Source organism: Hibiscus syriacus, unplaced genomic scaffold (genome assembly GCF_006381635.1).
Source record: "Hibiscus syriacus cultivar Baekdansim isolate YM2019G1 unplaced genomic scaffold, ASM638163v2 tig00117000_pilon, whole genome shotgun sequence".
In the NCBI taxonomy this organism is placed as follows: Eukaryota; Viridiplantae; Streptophyta; class Magnoliopsida; order Malvales; family Malvaceae; genus Hibiscus; species Hibiscus syriacus.
In genome coordinates, this window is record NW_024063516.1 from 1,840,931 (window position 1) to 1,854,163 (window position 13,233).

The 13,233-nt window shown below is 36.9% G+C and overlaps 1 pseudogene; it reads right to left on the minus strand.

Annotated features, from left to right (window-relative positions):
* Positions 1-289: 289 nt before the first annotated feature.
* On the minus strand, positions 290-12,902 carry LOC120194754 (annotated as a pseudogene).
* Between the last annotated feature and the right edge of the window lie 331 nt (positions 12,903-13,233).

Consider the following 13,233-nt stretch of genomic DNA (forward strand, 5'->3'; position numbering starts at 1 on the left):
CATGATATTTACGTATTTTTTGTCAAATGATTAATAATATTTAGAACGTATATTATTACTTATAATCGCCTAGATTAATAAAAAGAATACTTTGAACATATATTCAAATATATTTTTTTATATGATTTTAAATTCAATAACCTGAGTTTTTATTTTCCAAAGTTCAATATCCAGTTAATGAGTCATGACATTATCACTCTTCTAGATCTATCAATCCATGATACACATTAAAAGCACCTTAGTGAAGGCACAAAACTACCATGCCATTTCTGCCATATGACCAATACTTTTATTGTCCTGATTGGGAAATCCGACCCGTTTTCATATCCGATCCACTTCTAGCCAATTCTTCCCCACCCTGGGAAGCCACTCATGGGTAAACCGGAACCGGACCGGAATTTCTAACTCCATAACATAGCCGGGTCATATGGATCCACAGAAGTAACTGGCCTGTATACTTGACAGACACCAGGAGCCAGCTGATGGTACCCGATGGGTATTTGACCCGCGGAAACTGGATACTGCTGGACGTATTGGGCCTGGACTTGAACCGGTTGAAATGGAGGATTTCCGGGTTGAGCAGAGCCCGGAACATAATAAACGGGTATTTGTTGTACGGGAGGAGCAGAATAATGAGAATCTGGAATATAATGCCACATAGGGCTACCCGAATATGCGACTGGCTGCAAAACGGGTTGCTCTACAAAACTCTCCGTTAGACTATGTTTTGACTCCAAAACATGTTGGGTGTTATCCGGTTTAGTCTTAACGGGTCGCAGATCGGGCATAGAAGGTAGTACAGTAGGAGCTGCCGACGTCGAACGAATGGAAGAGGAAACAGACACACGGGGCAAGAGAACCCGTGTCCAGAACTGAGACGTTCTCATGCAAAAGCTGGGGAGTCCTTAATTTCGGATCACGAACATGGACATCACCGGAATTCTCTGACCCAATTAAATAATCGGGAACTTTGGAGACGATAGACGAAACCTCAGAACGGCCACGTTCGAGCCCAGAACTGTTCAGTGCAACGAAGAACCAATGCTCACGATTAGCCAAGCCTTCCAAAAGTGAGCTAGTTCGGCTTGGTCGTTGTCGCAACCGTCTTTCGGTTGGGCCCCGGAATTGGGCTTCGACTTGAAAAATGTGGATTGGAGTCGCCACCGATCATTTATTTAAAAATAAATGGGTTGATCGGATACCCTATTTCTTACCTGATCTGCGTCTTACCAGAAATATGTCAGGCTCGGGAGTCGGTTACGGTCAAGGAAGGATTAGCACCCTTAAACCGCCCTTTCGGTACTACGTAATTTCCAGTTGTCTTAATTAAGAAAAATAACAAGTTAAATTAAAAGGTAAAGTTTCGATCCTAAATTACTTACCCTTGATTGATTTGAAAAAAAAATCGAGAAATGTGTTAGATAAACAAGGTAAAGAAAACAAATAAATACATGGAAAAATAAAATAAATAAGTAAGATAAGAAAAAAAGTAAAGTAATAATTATATATAATATATTTGAAAAAAGGAAAAAATATAATATATATATATCAAAGTATTAATAAAATAAATAAGCTATATATATACACCAAATACTTAAAAATAGAAAAGCTACCTCCCAATTCACCGAAAGTGGGGGGCTTTAGTAAGAAATAACAAAAAATGGGCCCTCTAGGTTAGTATATAATATAATGTTAATAATAATAATGATAAAGACACAAGGTTTTTTTTTAAAAAATAATAATATAATAATAATGAATAAAAACGAAAATAATAAAAAAATAATAAATATAAAAGTTTAAGATATATTACATAAATAAAGAAATAATCAAATAAAAATAATTAAGAATATATATATTTAATAATGTGTATAAATAAACTATTAAAGTATAAAATATATATGACTAGATAAAGATATATAGTAATATTAGACTTGTAAGTAAATATTAAATATATATATATAATAATAATAATAATAATAAAATAGTAAAAAATCAAATGAAAATAATTAATATATATATATATATACATATAATAATAACATGAATAATAAAAATAAGTGAATAAATATCCATATAATAAATAAAGGGACTAATATAGATTTTTAAAAAGCCCCTCCCCTCCTTTTACCAAAAATCAAACCGGTTTTTAAAAATAAGCCTCGGGGTAGATCTAGGTTCGAAACTTCGAAACCCCACCCATTTTGGTCATCGGCGCAACCCACGTTTTGGGTTATTCGAACCAAATCTCAAGAAAAATAACGTGCACATGCAAAAGAAAGAAAAAAAAAATGCTACCTTTTATTTCCTTTTCGAATCGTTTACAACAGCTTTGTCTTTGTATTTTCCGTGCTTTCCTCTGTGTTTTGTGTGTAAATCGTGTGTTACAATGGTGAGTTACAATGGCTATTTATATTGCTTGTGGATCCTATCTTTAGGAATTTAAATAATAGTAGAACTCTATCCTATTTTTTGAATCCTAGCAAAATTCTATCCTATCTTTAGGAGTTTGCATCCTAGTAGGACGAAAATGTGTGTTAACAGCTGCCACTCTTTGCCCATAGTCGTGTAACGGGGATAAGGCAAAGATTAAAAGACACATTTTTCATTCGGTGGAGTTGAAAATTGACTCTGATGTTTCAATAACTCCCTGTCGAATTGAGTTACAGATGACTCATCCATCGTGAAGTCGAGTTCATCTCGAAATGATATGAAATTAAAGTCGTAGTTCGGAATTTGAATAAGCACGTGGCTTCCCGTTACCCTTCGGTCTTCTTCTCGGTTTAAAGACCTTGGATCGGAATCGAACTCAGAAATCTTCATTGACAGATAGCTTTTTCTTGACTTAAGCTATGCTGTTTGAAAATGGTTGCTTGTCACTAAGGCACGGCTAACCAGGTCCTCTTCTCGACTTGAAAACCTCGACTTGAAACCGGGAAAGTAGTGTGATTGATGTGTCATCGAGCTGAATGGAGTCGAACTCGACAATTTTGATGGCAGATAATCTTTCTTTAAGTTGGATATCCTTCGTCGTGAAGTTGAAATCCAAGTAAGTAGCATTATTCCAAGTCCAATATCCTCCGTCGTGAAGTTGAAATTGGCTCTGGAACGGGGAAATTGTTTGGTGACAACCAGCCGTCCCTTCGTTGTGAAGTTGAATTTGTGTTCTCTCGAGTCCAATATCCTTCGTTGTGAAGTTGAAATTGAATCTGAATGAAATTTTGTTGACAAGCAGCGGTCCCTTCATCGTGAAGTTGAACTTGCGTTGTCTGGAGTCCAATATCCTTCGTTGTGAAGTTGAAATTGGCTCTGAGATTGGGAAGTTGTTGTTGACAAGCAGCGGTCCCTTCGTCGTGAAGTTGAACTTGCATTGTCTGGAGTCCAATATCCTTCGTTGTGAAGTTGAAATTGGCTCTGAGATTGGGAAATTGTTTATTGACAATCAGCGGTCCCTTTGTCGTGAAGTTGAACTTGCGTTGTCTAGAGTCCAATATCCTTCGTTGTGAAGTTGAAATTGGCTCTGAAATTGGGAAGTTGTTTGTTGACAACCAACCGTCCCTTCGTCGTGAAGTTGAACTTGTGTTGTCTCGAGTGGCACGATATCCTCCGTCGTGGAGTTGAAATCGCGGATGGCCCCTTCGTTGTGAAGTTGAGCCTTAACTTGAATATCCTTCGTCGTGAAGTTGAAATCCAAGTATTGTATGTTGCGGGTGGACACAATTCCCTTCGCCGTGAAGTTAAAACCGTGGAGACCCCTTTATTGTGAAGTTTGGCTTTGAGTTAGATATCCTCCGTCGTGAAGTTGAAATCTACTCTCGATTTGATTGTGTAGCTTTGAGCTCAATATCTTTCGCTGCGAAGTTGAAATTGACTCTAGCTAAAACCTGAAAAAAGTTATGCATATATGTGATGAGATGGATGCAATGCTCTTAGGTATGCCTAAAAATGCATATGCAACATATGTTATTTTTGGGCTCAGGAGAGAAATCTCGATCTCCGGTTGCTTTTATGGAATCTTAGTTCTGGAATCTTCAAGTTCTGATCCTTGATCTCTAATTCTTCAAATGTCCAAATCTGATGTGCGCATTCTATTTTTTGATTTGAGAAATGCTTCTTGACCATCCCAAGTATGTGCCTGAGCTGAGTGTAACGGTTCAGATGATGTTTCAAGAGAAATTATCTCGAAAGAGACAGAACTCGTTTCAAGGGAAACGATCTCAAAGATATATGTTGTTTCATGAGAAACGGTCTCAAAGGAGACAAAGTTTGTTTTAAGAAAAAAAACTGTCTCAAGAGAGACAAAACTTAGTTCCAAAAGAGATTGTCTCATGGGGAAATGAAATTAGTTCCAAGGAAAACATATTCAAAGATTTTGTTTCAAGGGAAAATGTCTCAAGAGAGACAAAATTCATCTCAAGAGAAATGTTTTCAATGTTTATGTTTCAAGAGAAGCTTTTTTTTTAAAGGTTTTTTGTACTTCAAGTGAAATGATTTCAAAGGTTTTTTTCTAACGGAAACTGTCTCAAGAGAGACAAAGTTTGTTTCAAGGGAAACTGTCTCAAGAGAGACAATAGTAAGCACGATTCCCTTCGTCGTGAAGTTGAAACCGTGGGTAGCCCCTTCACCGTGAAGTTGAGCCAGGAATTGGATATCCTTCGTCGTGAAGTTGAAATCCAACTTGATAATACGAACTGGATTGGTTTTGAATTAGTTCTCAAACTCGTCTGAAGTTGATTCTAAGATCTGTCGATCTTTCAATATGTCAAATTGGTTGAAGTGTAGCTTACTGCTGCTGAATTAAGCAACCAATATCAATCTTTAAAGGTGCTTTTGAATCGAGTATCCTACGTCTTGAAGTCGAAACTTGACTCTAAAAGCTGCAAAAATTATGTATGTGGGAAAAAAATGACAAATATGATGTTCTAAATGTATGCATAAGATGCATGTAACATGAATTGGTTATGTTTAATCTCCTGAAAAAGGTCTGATAGTTCGCATTAGGATGTTGAATCCCCAAATAATACCATCCAAAAATGTCCCAATATTTGATGTTGAATCTTCAAAGATGCCCCAAATGTTCCTCATTTCTACTTCAGCATTGATTCTGAACATGAGTTTTATGTCTAAGTCACATGTCATTTACCAAGATCCACTCTAAGAGACTGTCTTGTTTGAAAAAATGTTTTTCTTTCTCTTTTATTTTCAAAGTTCTGAAATATCAATTAAAGAGTTTTGAAAGATGTTTGATCCAAAGTTTTGAAAATATTGTCACTTTCACGGTTTTTACAATTGAGACAAATCATAAACTAGAGTTCATCGGATATCAAAGAATTAATTACAATGTTAATCCTTCAATAAATTATAGCTATTTGACATGTGCCAAGATCAAAGCTATTTTTGGGAAATGGTCAAGCAAAGAAAGGATAAAAAGTCTCAGGTTATTGTGTTTGGTCAAAGGTTTGGCATTTTTGTTCATTTGATGCTAAATGGTTGACATTTGATGCTCAAAGGTTTGATGGGGTAGCTTGCATGCTCATCTACTAGAAGTGTTCTCGACTCCCAGCTTTTATGGTCACACTCGGATTGTGTGATGCCTTATCGAGGAATTTGTGATCGCCTCAGTTGCACAATTTTTATATTCGAGCCGCCTTTTCAGGTTTTCAACTCGAACACTCCTTTGGTTTCAAGACGTTATTCAGGATTTACGTCTTGAACCCCCCTTTGTTATTTTTCTCTATCATACATTAATTACATTGTTTTTTGCAAACAAAGATTATCTGATGGGCGGATGAAATCTGAAGAGTCTCTCCTGTTTAGAAATCCATGTATGATTAGAAAGGACTTCTAAGGCACGTAATGTAGGCCAGGGTTCATGTTATGAAAGAAAAGGATAAATAGGCCCAAACAAGTGTTTCAGGGTGTTGAAACCAATGATCAATTTATTCTGATGCCTTTAATCTTGTCTTGCTCAAAATGTCTCTTTCTCTTGATGCTCTATGATCTTCGAGTGAAGTGATTCGGGAATGATTGTGCTTGATCAATCTCGTAGTTTGAAGCTTGATGTGCCATTTGTCTTTAGGATGTGCGCATTCTATTTTTTTGATTTGAGAAATGCTTCTTGACCATCCCAAGTATGTGCCTGAGCTGAGTGTAACGGTTCAGATGATGTTTCAAGAGAAATTATCTCGAAAGAGACAGAACTCGTTTCAAGGGAAACGATCTCAAAGATATATGTTGTTTCATGAGAAACGGTCTCAAAGGAGACAAAGTTTGTTTTAAGAAAAAAAACTGTCTCAAGAGAGACAAAACTTAGTTCCAAAAGAGATTGTCTCATGGGGAAATGAAATTAGTTCCAAGGAAAACATATTCAAAGATTTTGTTTCAAGGGAAAATGTCTCAAGAGAGACAAAATTCATCTCAAGAGAAATGTTTTCAATGTTTATGTTTCAAGAGAAGCTTTTTTTTTAAAGGTTTTTTGTACTTCAAGTGAAATGATTTCAAAGGTTTTCTAACGGAAAACTGTCTCAAGAGAGACAAAGTTTGTTTCAAGGGAAACTGTCTCAAGAGAGACAATAGTAAGCACGATTCCCTTCGTCGTGAAGTTGAAACCGTGGGTAGCCCCTTCACCGTGAAGTTGAGCCAGGAATTGGATATCCTTCGTCGTGAAGTTGAAATCCAACTTGATAATACGAACTGGATTGGTTTTGAATTAGTTCTCAAACTCGTCTGAAGTTGATTCTAAGATCTGTCGATCTTTCAATATGTCAAATTGGTTGAAGTGTAGCTTACTGCTGCTGAATTAAGCAACCAATATCAATCTTTAAAGGTGCTTTTGAATCGAGTATCCTACGTCTTGAAGTCGAAACTTGACTCTAAAAGCTGCAAAAATTATGTATGTGGGAAAAAAATGACAAATATGATGTTCTAAAATGTATGCATAAGATGCATGTAACATGAATTGGTTATGTTTAATCTCCTGAAAAAGGTCTGATAGTTCGCATTAGGATGTTGAATCCCCAAATAATACCCAATATCCAAAAAATGTCCCAATATTTGATGTTGAATCTTCAAAGATGCCCCAAATGTTCCTCATTTCTTACTTCAGCATTGATTCTGAACATGAGTTTTATGTCTAAGAGTCACATGTCATTTACCAAGATCCACTCTAGAGAGACTGTCTTGTTTGAAAAAAATGTTTTTCTTTCTCTTTTATTTTCAAAGTTCTGAAAATATCAATTAAAAGAGTTTTGAAAGATGTTTGATCCAAAGTTTTGAAAATATTGTCACTTTCACGGTTTTACAATTGAGACAAATCATAAAACTAGAGTTCATCGGATATCAAAGAATTAATTACAATGTTAATCCTTCAATAAATTATAGCTATTTGACATGTGCCAAGATCAAAGCTATTTTTGGGAAATGGTCAAGCAAAGAAAGGATAAAAAGTCTCAGGTTATTGTGTTTGGTCAAAGGTTTGGCATTTTTGTTCATTTGATGCTAAATGGTTTGACATTTGATGCTCAAAGGTTTGATGGGGTAGCTTGCATGCTCATCTACTAGAAGTGTTCTCCGACTCCCAGCTTTTATGGTCACACTCGGATTGTGTGATGCCTTATCGAGGAATTTGGGTGATCGCCTCAGTTGCACAATTTTTATATTCGAGCCGCCTTTTCAGGTTTTCAACTCGAACACTCCTTTGGTTTCAAGACGTTATTCAGGATTTACGTCTTGAACCCCTTTGTTATTTTCTCTATCATACATTAATTACATTGTTTTTTGCAAACAAAGATTAATCCTGATGGGCGGGATGAAATCTGAAGATAGTCTCTCCTGTTTAGAAATCCATGTATGATTAGAAAGGACTTCTAAGGCACGTAATGTAGGCAGGGTTCATGGTTATGAAAGAAAAGGATAAAAGGCCAAACAAGTGTTTCAGGGTGTTGAACCAATGATCAATTTATTCTGATGCCTTTAATCTTGTCTTGCTCAAAATGTCTCTTTCTCTTGATGCTCTATGATCTTCGAGTGAAGTGATTCGGGAATGATTGTGCTTGATCAATCTCGTAGTTTGAAGCTTGATGTGCCATTTGTCTTTAGAGAATCTTGCATGTATTTTTTGTCCCTTTTTCTTTTTCTTTTTGTTCTTTTTTGCTTTTTTTTTGCTTTTTTTTCTTTTTGCCCTTTTTATTCTGATTAAATATTTGCACTTGGCATCTGATTCACCTTTTGGTAACTCCTTTGGATTGATGTCTTCACTCATGTGAGCAGATTTCTTCCACATTGCCCCCCAGTGTGGAGGGTGATCCTTGGTTAGGGTTGAATCAGAAGAAAAATACTATAGGCTCAAAAGGGGACACAAGGGATATATATTTTCTCCTGTTGTGAATGGATAAAGAAAGAAAGCCGTTCATCATTTCATACATGGAAGTCCTCACAGAAAAGGTATCCCCAGGGGGATAGATTTTCAGGATTAATTATATTCACATGAAAACAGTGTAATTAACGCGTGATAGAATTATTTCGGATGAATTCTTCTTTTTTCCCCAGATGTCTCAATGTTCAAGCTCCCCGCAAGATGCCCCAAGTTGTGTCTTTAGAATAATCTCTGTTCAGATGAACAACTCAATGCCTTGGGTTAAAATGTCAATTTGAGTCTAAAAAGGCAGTGGGTGTGATCTTATTGACTCAAAGAAAAGTATGGGTGTATCAAAAAGATAAAGGCAATGTTCAAGAATTTCAAAGGGAGGTAATGTCAAATTTTGGTCTTTTTTGTAATGACCATGAGTTATTTTGGCCAAAGAATCAAGGTATTTTATTCTGGGGTTTGAGACAGGATAAGAAATGTCTAATCTTGTCATATGTCAAAAATCTATAATTCTTGAAGAATTAAAAGAATCCTTAATTCATTTAATATTCGAAGAACTAAAGATTAAAACTCGTTCAATTGCTCCACCTTAGAAAGTAGCATAAATTCAATCGTTTAACAGATTAAGCAAACATGAAGATCAGAGACGTGTTCAAACAAAACAATCCTCTAAGTGCAAATGGTATATGTCATGTCACCTTCTTCGGCTTTTTATGCCCCTGAAACCATCAGGTTTTGGATCTTGCGCTTCAAGCCTTATAGTTCTCAGAGGAATGTTTGGGGCTTCTTATGTGGTAACAGCTAACAGCTTCAACATCGTAGTCCTTAGGATACGATGATTCTTTTCTTAGATCATCATGGCCGGCTTTGTCCTATCATCAGCTAATTAGGCTCTTTAATGTTACAATCTTGCTTCCATGTGGTTAAATTCGCTTCATCGAGTCCTTCATGACTTAATTTCATGTTTGTGAAAATGCTTAAAATTGTAGATGAAAATGCAAAAAGGCAAAAATGCAAAATGCAAGAATGCATGAAATGTTCGAGGCATTGATCCAGAAAAGTGTCCATTATTATAAATAATCCTTATTCAGACAAAAATGTTTTATCTTGTAAGAGATATAAAAACAATAAAAGGTATGTTCGGACTAAATCTTCTAGACATCCATCCGAGATACTTTCTTCCATGACTCGACTGCTTCTTTGATCATCTTCTTATAACTGTCACCGTGATACATAAACTCTGATATAGATAATCCATATGTTGTTGGGACAAACTGATGTGCCCCATACTGTCTAAGTGCCAACAACAGAGCATACCCAACTGCACCTCAAAGTCCAAATAGGGTCATAGTGTCAGAATTCCCACACTTGAAAAGAACATCACTGAGGAACAACCAGGGGGCTCTCCAGGTAATATCCCGGTCCTGAAGATGAGTGAAGACTTTCATCCATTCTCATTTGAAGCGCCTTCATGTCATGTCATGGTGATGAACTCTCAAAGGTGAATACGTAGTGATAAATCTACAGTAGGCAACCATTAGTCTTTCAGAAGTGGATGTGAATCCAGAAGTGGATGTGAATCCAGACTTGAAGGAACTGAACATCCAATGAATCTACCTCCACCAGCTCTTCGGTAATGGTTGAGAGACCAAAAGGTCTCGGCTGAGATGGTCGGTGCTGGGTTGACTCGTTTCGGAAGTTGCTCAAACAGTTCCACCACGGCTGCGTCAATGCATCCCAAAACCTTTGGAAAGATGATCAAGCCATCCAGACCTAGTGCAAAAAGGTCTATAGTCTTCCATTCATCACGGTGGTCCTTCATTAGTTCCCTTATGTGGATCCACTCAATTCCTTGCCCGTTACCTTTGTTTCGGAGTCGGTCAGTCACCATTTTTCATCAACTCTGCAATCTTAGCCAGTCAGTTCTTGAAAGGCTGACTCTTGATGTGTTTGATGTAGGCTCACTCCAGTTTAATACTTTCACAGTGTAGTATACCTCGATGGTAGGTACCATGTCCTCCTGGTTAAAAGTGAAGAACTGTATCCCAGGTTCAAAAATTGAACCAAGACTCTGATTAAGGGCTCATCGGTCTTAACATGAAGCAAAAATGCAATGTCACCATACCGCTGACTGAACTTCTATTTCCGATCATTTTTCTAACTATCTCAGATATCTCGAAGTTCTTGCACATTATTCTGTTTTAGGTTGATAGAGGCGTAGCTAACCAGCACTGACACATAGCTTCCTTGAAGACTGTCTCCCTTTCCTTCTGGTCTTCTCGGACCATAGTCGTACCTCGGGGTTTTTAATCTCTTGTTACAACACCTTTGTCCATGGATTCAGATTATTCGAGTTTAACAAACAGTTTTAGTGGATCAATGACCTATTTTATGATGCAAGTGATGAAAATAAAATAAAAGAAAGATGAAAAGAGTTAGTGAGGTGAAAAAAAAATAAAAAACGATCATAAAATGAAAGTCCTACCCCACATGATCTACCCACATGCTTATTATTCCTACCCGGACATGATCTCTATCCCGCATGCTACTTTCAAACAAATCCTAACCGCATATTGTCTAGTTCGCATGCTTTGAATAGAAACTAAAGCAGGAAACAAAGCAGCCTAGGGTTTGGAATGAGATTTTGGGGTGGGCTCTAATTCTCCATGGTCTCCGGTTTAGGTGCTAAAAAATGGTACCCGAGTTCTCCTTGCTGGTGCCCCCTTGGGTTTGCCAGACCCTTAGTCCTAAACCATCACAGGCTTGTGTGGACTAAGTTAAACTCGAGAGGAAAACATTCCTTATGCCCCATACGGAGAATAAATTCACACGAAGGCATAAGGTATATGAATCCCGAAGGTTACTTGCTAGGCCCATACGGAGAATAAATTCACACGAAGGCGTCGCTTTCACCCCACTTAAATAGGGTTCAGAGCTCGGGTAGAGCCTTTAGATGAAAAATCTTTAAGGGCTGAAATCATTAAAAAACGGTCAGTACAACTATTTACTTCGAAAATATAATCAAAAGTAAGCAATAAGGATCGAAATGTTACCTTAAAATTTAAACTTACCCTTTTCATTAAAAAGCCAACTGGAAATTACCTTAGCCTGACTCACTTACGGTCCCCAGCGGAGTCGCCAAGCTGTCGCAACCGTCTTTCGGTTGGGCCCCGGAATTGGGCTTCGACTTGAAAAATGTGGATTGGAGTCGTCACCGATCATTTATTTAAAAATAAATGGGTTGATCGGATACCCTATTTCTTACCTGATCTGCGTCTTACCAGAAATATGTCAGGCTCGGGAGTCGGTTACGGTCAAGGAAGGATTAGCACCCTTGAACCGCCCTTTCGGTACTACGTAATTTCCAGTTGTCTTAATTAAGAAAAATAACAAGTTAAATTAAAAGGTAAAGTTTCGATCCTAATTACTTACCCTTGATTGATTTGAAAAAAAAATTCGAGAAATGTGTTAGATAAACAAGGTAAAGAAAACAAATAAGATACAATGGAAAAATAAAATAAATAAGTAAGATAAGAAAAAAATAGTAAAGTAATATTTATATTTTTTTCCTTTTTTCAAATATTATTATATATAATTATTACTTTACTATTTTTTTCTTATCTTACTTATTTATTTTATTTTTCCATTGTATCTTATTTGTTTTCTTTACTTTGTTTATCTAACACATTTTTCGATTTTTTTTTCAAATCAATCAAGGGTAAGTAATTAGGATCGAAACTTTACCTTTTAATTTAACTTGTTATTTTTCTTAATTAAGACAACTGGAAATTACGTAGTACCGAAAGGGCGGTTCAAGAGTGCTAATCCTTCCTTGACCGTAACCGACTCCCGAACCTGACATATTTCTGGTAAGACGCAGATCAGGTAAGAAATAGGGTATCCGATCAACCCATTTATTTTTAAATAAATGATCGGTGGCGACTCGAATCCACATTTTTCAAGTCGAAGTCTAATTCCGAAGCCCAACCGAAAGACGGTTGCGACAGTCGTGATTCATCATCATCTTCTTTGGAGAAAAGAAAAACACGAAGCCTAGCTAGCAGAGGGTTGTGACTCTGTGCTAACCGATCGTATTCATCAATCATGTTCTCCAGGTCTTCATCAGTAGTCACTGAAATCAACGCGTCAAGATCCTCATTTGGGAGTTGATACTTAACACTTAAGTTGCCAATTCATAATCAGTAAACAAAAATATCAAAATGAAATTATAAATATGATATGTGGAAATGAAATGATTAAAGAAAGAGAATCTTGTATTTTTATTTGGTTGCCTGAGAGTCTGGTGAGCTTGGTGAGGAACGCTGAGAAGGGAGTGGAGCGATGGACGGGGACGATGCGCGTATCACCGCCGACATAACGGAGATTGATTTACGTGCGGACAAGGGAGAATTTTGCCGCCGAAGCTGCACATGAACCGTACGCGTGTATCGGCATATTGAGGAGCAAAATGTTCGGAGCGTGTAGATGACGCGACGGAGTCGGTGGTGGAGTCTAGCTCAGAGAGGTGGTGTGACGACATGTTTGCCGTGCTGGAAGTTTCTTGTTGCTGTTAGAAAACGTTAAAGCAAATAAATATATAAATTTTCTTTATTTGTTGATTTCTCCATTAAAGGACGATTCTGAACCGTTGATAGCCTTTTTGATTTTTGATGTTGCACGAGAATCGACCCTCATAATGCGCATTAAAGAAACGCCTTCAAGCTAGTTCATGACTTAAATATTTTATAAAATAGTAAATTTTAATATTATAGTTGACATCCGCGTGAACCAAACAACTAAATAGTTAAAATAATAATAATTATTTATAAAAAATATTAGATTTGAATATTAGAGACTACATGATATTAAAT